Source organism: Gymnoscopelus microlampas (assembly GCF_963454915.1).
Source record: "Gymnoscopelus microlampas genome assembly, chromosome: 11".
Taxonomy (NCBI): domain Eukaryota; kingdom Metazoa; phylum Chordata; class Actinopteri; order Myctophiformes; family Myctophidae; genus Gymnoscopelus; species Gymnoscopelus microlampas.
The window spans coordinates 25,358,528-25,364,816 of NC_139948.1; the positions used below are offsets into that span (position 1 = coordinate 25,358,528).

General features: G+C 41.2%; 1 protein-coding gene across 1 annotated transcript in view; it reads left to right on the top strand.

Moving 5' to 3' along the window:
• The window catches only part of rpusd1 (RNA pseudouridine synthase domain containing 1), a 426,852-nt gene that overhangs the window by 354,430 nt on the left and 66,133 nt on the right, over positions 1–6,289 (top strand). The gene's annotated exons all lie outside the window — the stretch shown is intronic.

The window sequence follows — 6,289 nt, forward strand, 5'->3', positions numbered from 1 at the left end:
TGCCATGTCTGCTTATTATAAGTGGCTTTGTTTTTCTGTTAATTTGCTTGTAAAAATAGGTAGTTGCGCGGGTTGCTTATTTGGGCTTGTTTCCCAATCTCATTTAAACCAGTGGTACTCAAACATTTTCATGTCAAGGACCCCCAAATTAATATGTATTTGTGCCAGGGACCCCCCCCCCATACAAGATTTGCGTTGTTTAAATATTCCAAAATATTCAACATTTTCCAATTTTTTAAATTGATGCAAGCTTGTAGATCTGCTATTTTCATATAAAATCTTTTGGGGGGAAAAGGGGGGGAAATTAATATTTTGGAATATTTTAACAACACAATTGTTGTGAGCTTGTAGCTCGGTTATTTTGAAATAGCCAATGTATATGTTTAAAGTGCTCATGTGTCGCTTCTTTTGGGCTTGTTTTCTTAGACCTGGTTGCTTGTTTCTCTCACAGAATCTGGCAACCCTGTATTTAGACCACAGTGCCCACAAGTCGTTTCGGCCAGGCTGCTCATTGGACCTGCTTCTGTCAGTGCGTTCCTTCAGCCAACGGCGAACGCGGTATTTCCATGTCCGTCTCCGTTTGCTGGGGTTTCATGATATTATTGGTTGCCAAGGAGACCGAGCCATAATGCGACATCCACCGTCAGGTTCTACGGGCGGCACGTGCGCGGTGGCGTGATGGAGAGTGAATGTGAGTTGGTGGTGGTGGGCGTGATGGAGAGTGAACGTAAGGTGGTGGTGGGCGTGATGGAGAGTGAACGTAAGGTGGTGGTGGGCGTGATGGATGGAGAGTGAACGTGTGGTGGTGGTGCATGTGTCCCGTTATAATACCTGATGCATTCTGAGCGCTGCAGCCATAGATGCATGTCTGTCTGTTGAGGAAGAAACAGGGGCGTAGATGCATGCAGTGGTGTTTTTTTTACTTAAGTAAAAGTATCAATACTGCAATATAGAAATACTCTGTTGTAAGTAAAAGTCCGAAATTCGAAATTTACTTGAGTAAACGTACAAAAGTATTGGTATCAAAATTTGCTATTTTCAAATTGCCAAGGTCTGAAGTGGTTTTGTAATAATAATCAAAATCTACAAAGTAACTAGTAACTAAAGTTTTCAAATAATTATAGTGGAATAAAAAGTACAATATTTGCCTCTGAGATGTAGTGGAGTAGAAGTAATGGAAATACTCCAGTAAAATAAATAAATACCTAAAAAGTGTACTTGCACAGTACTTGAGTAAATGTGCTTAGTTCCTTTCCACCACTGGATGCATGTCTGTTGAGGAAGAAATAGGGGCATAGATGCATGTCTGTTGAGGAAGAAACAGGGGCATAGATGCATGTCTGTTGAGGAAGAAACAGGGGCATAGATGCATGTCTGTTGAGGAAGAAACAGGCATAGATGCATGTCTGTTGAGGAAGAAACAGGGGCATAGATGCATGTCTGTTGAGGAAGAAACAGGCATAGATGCATGTCTGTTGAGGAAGAAACAGGCATAGATGCATGTCTGTTGAGGAATAAACAGGGGCATAGATGCATGTCTGTTGAGGAATAAACAGGGGCATAGATGCATGTCTGTTGAGGAAGAAACAGGGGCATAGATTATGCATTTCTATCTCTCTACTTTTATTAAAAGACACGGCCGATGCACACCTCAAAGGTTAGTGACAGGTGTGTAGGACAGGTCCAAATCTTTAGAAAGGGATCTCAAATCAAGGAAAAAGGTCCACTGTCTGGAACTTGCAAAAAGCATGCTCTTTATTAAATCAACGTTTCGGTCGTTAGACCTTCATCAGGACAAACAAACATCTATCTCTCCACTTATGCCCTCTTTTCCTTTTTTTCTTTAAATCTCCATTCTTTTGCCCTTTCCTGAATACTGCAAATTATGGGAGCTTCAGCTTGTACCTTTTTTTCAACGTAGGTAGGTGTGGGACGCCCTTGTGATCGATGTCCCTGTGTTGGCTCTATAGGCTGCATCCCATAGCAAAAGTTTCCTAGCAGGGTGTGGGAACTACTACTAGACTTGGTGTCTGTGGCAGTGAGGCCAAGCGACTCTTGGTAAGCCCCCGTACAGATGCTTGTTGGAAACATGCAAGTTCTGGTTGATGTTTAGTACTGCACAGTGTGCTGCAAGGGAAGGCTTGAGAGTCCTTCAAGTTCACAGCCATATAGGAGAACAGATTCTACAGTCGAAGGAAAGAAGCTGAGGTTGATATGGCTTGGGAGGTGCTTCTTCCACACACTGGCCATGTCATTCAGAGCCCTCCATGCAAACACTTTCCTCATTTTAAGGTTGTACACAATTCCCCATAGCCACATTTATTTATTTTTTGCCAAATTAATTTAGTGAAGGCTTATTTCAGGCACCCTCTAGTCATTCTTTAGGACCCCGTTTTCTACTTTAGTATAGCACCCATTCTTGAGAATTGGGACAAATCATGTCCTACCAAAACATAAGAAATTATTATTTATTAACAAACTAATTTTAAAAAAAATTTTTGGTGAAAATATATTCTTAAAGGATTTATATATATGAATTACATAAGATTGATACTGTGATAATGTTTTGGTCTGGCTTCCACAACTTCAAATATATATTTTTCTTTCTTTTTTTAAAGCATTTAAAAAACTAACCATGTATATTGATAACATAGGTGTAAGAACCTTTTTTTTTTAATGTGTTTTTTCGTAAAGGTTTTTGCCCTTTAAAGTTGTGCCATCGTTGTCAACTCCGTCAGATTTCTACAAAAACCTAATTTAATCTGGCATAAACAGGTTTTAGCTATATTCTAAGGTCCCCTGTCTCACTTCCCGGTTCCAGCCGCACCCTGTGCAATAATTGTGAAAATAGCTGATCTACAAGCTCACATCATGTCATCTGCATAGTGCATGTCCGCTAGGGGTACAACAGGGAGCTGTCTAGAGTAGTTCTCCTGGATATAATATTGAAGCCAAGTCCTTGCTTCTTACCACTGATGGCCTGCCTATAAGTGCATAGTGCAGGACTATAATGAAGTGAGTTCAGGGAGTTCACCAATCACCATAGCTAAATCCACCCTGAAGCACCCACACCCAGGCCCTGAGGGGAATAGAATGGTTTATAAAAACATACATGAAAATTAAAAGAGAGGGATATTAATCCAAGCTTGTGTCGAATTGCAGTTAAAGTGATAATATTAAAAAGAAAATGATCCCAGGTTCTGTAAAAGTTAGAACCTCTAACTGTATTTTTTATTCATTCATTCATTCATTCATAACTGAGATAGATTATTGGTAATGTTGACCCCCTCAACATGCATGATTGTATGCCCTTACCTTATCTATTAGGTTACTTGTTGATACGTTTTTCTGCACATGTGTCAATGCCAAAAGGACACATATATTTACTTTGCTGAAGCGGCAAGTGTTTCTGACTGTCCCCACTTCCCTACATTCAGTGTCCAGTCGGAGAGGTTAGGGTTAGGCTTTGTTGAGTTCTTTATCGACAATTTAGGGATGTTGTTAAACACACTGACCTACAACCAATGATTTAAGATCATAACCAGGGCACAATTTCATGCTTCCTCATCTCTTCCAGCAGAGGGCGGTGTGTATCTAGTTGTGACCACAGCACAAAATAATATAACCTCTAACCAGGCTATAAGACAGTGTCAGCATTTTGTTACCTACTATACATTTAAAAAATGACGATGAAAGCACAATAATTCCTATTTTATGTGCTGTCAGTGATTTTGTTGGATAGTGTCACCTTTTCCAAATACAGAGGAAGTGTTGTATTTGTTTCATCAAAAGTATTTGCTGTGCTTTTAATCTTTTTTTCTGGACTGTACTCTCTGGGTTCCGTGAGGGGGTTCCAAATGGACCCTTACAGGTCTGTAACTCAGAGAGTGTACACATGGAACCAAATGGACCCTTACGGGTCCATTTGGTTCCATTTTGTACACTCTCAGAGTTATGGGGGTCCTTGAAATAAAAAAGTTTGAGAACCACTGCTGTACAGACACAGGTACATAGGTTTATGCAATACCCGTTGCACTTTGTCAGAGTACCTATTTTACCCAGTGCGTGCGGTACCTACTAATATGACCGATCAACTAAATATGGAGATACAGGGAATCAGGGATCACTGACAGACAGACACAAGGTTTCATGAATGTATAGATAGATAGCTTACTGTGTTTGTATTGCGTGAAGAACTAGGGATTGCCCTGGTGTATGTGCTATGCAAATAGAGTTGCCTTGCCCTGTGGCCTTGCCTTCATTTCTTAATCTCCAATTCTTAATGAAAGCGTTATTTTAAAACATTATTCAATTTATTTTTTTCTTTTATTTTTCACTTCTCATGTGCATACAACCCTAGTAACCAAAGTATTTGGGAATATACAGTATTATATTTTTATAATACAGCCTAATTGGACCTTAAATACATTTGTGCATGAAAGAGATAGAGACATCAACAGGAAGTCATTCTGTAAATAGATGACAAGACAGGACCTGAACACAAAAGTAATGCAGTGATGAATAAGAGATGCTTTGAATGCAGGCAATGTTTTGTTGCCACGCGCACAACAAACACACACACACACACACACACACACACACACACACACACACACACACACACACACACACACACATTTAGAGCATTCCATTAGAGAGGGTCCAAGCCATTAGTAGTTTTATCTTCTTTGTGCAGGACAGCAGTGCTTCACTGCTCACTGCCCCCACCACACCCCTCTCTCTCTCTCTCTCTCTCTCTCTCTCTCTCTCTCTCTCTCTCTCTCTCTCTCTCTCTCTCTCTCTCTCTGTCACGCGCGTGCACGCACGCACACACACACACACACACACACACACACACACACACACACACACACACACACACACACACACACACACACACACACACACACACACACACACACACACACACACACACACACACACACACACACACACACTATATCTGTTATGTTGCTCCTCCATGTCAGGATTATTATTAGAGGCAGTGTTTCTGTTCTCTTTTATGTAGATGAACATGTCCACAGCAGCTGACAGTTGATACAAATCTCTCTCTCTCTCTCTCTCTCTCTCTCTCTCTCTCTCTCTCTCTCTCTCTCTCTCTCTCTCTCTCTCTCTCTCTCTCTCTTTCACTCACTCTATCTTTCACTCTCTGTCTGTCTGTCTGTCTGTCTGTCTCTCTCTCTCTCTCTCTCTCTCTCTCTCTCTCTCTCTCTCTCTCTCTCACGCACGCACGCACGCACGCACGCACGCACGCGCACGCACACACACACACACACACACACACACACACACACACACACAATGTGTCATTTTGCATAATACATGATTTTTGATTATATAACCATATGTATTTTTTATAATACAAATAAAGAATCCAAAAGAACAAGAGAGACAAACCAGTGTGTGTAGAGTGGGACCTTTTAAACTCTGTGGATGGGACAACACTGCTCAAGCATGGGGCATTGTTGTGCTTTATTGTTCGTCTCTCAGTGCTAGAAAAGGCACACAGCAAAATCCTCAGTGTTACTTTAAGAGAGTGTAAAACTTGACCCATAGATTGAGTGTGCAAGGCGGATCATGAAATGGAGCTAAAATAAGATTTTGCATAATTTGCAATCGCGTAGGCATTCTACCTCTCTCTCTCAACAGCACACATCAGTCCTGCATGTCTCAGCTAGTATGCACGCAGAGAAACACACACACACACACACACACACACACACACACACACACACACACACACACACACGCTTTTGACCTGGATATAGACAACAGGAAAAGCCTCCCCATTGACTGGGTCCATTAGGGGCCAGTGTGCAGCTGAGCCTCATGCTGTATGTGTCACAAAGAGATGTACGTACACACACACACACACACACACACACACACACACACACACACACACACACACACACACACACACACACACACACACACACACACACACACACACACACACACACACACACAGCCCACATGCACACACGCATGCACATACAGTATTCATGCACACAGTGAGAGAGGAGGGGGGTAAGGGAAGGGGAAAAGCAGCACATATACTATCAAATCAGAGTTTTTGTCACACTTTATTTAATAGAATCAAGCAATCAGAGTACAACACATGAACAGCACCAGGGAATATCATGCTACATGCATTTAGAAGGCATTACATAAATTAAATTCAAGTCTATCAGCTTTCTTCTTTTTTTGATGTAGACATTGTTTTGATTTATTGTTTGATTTCTATTTCAAATTATACAAAGTACAT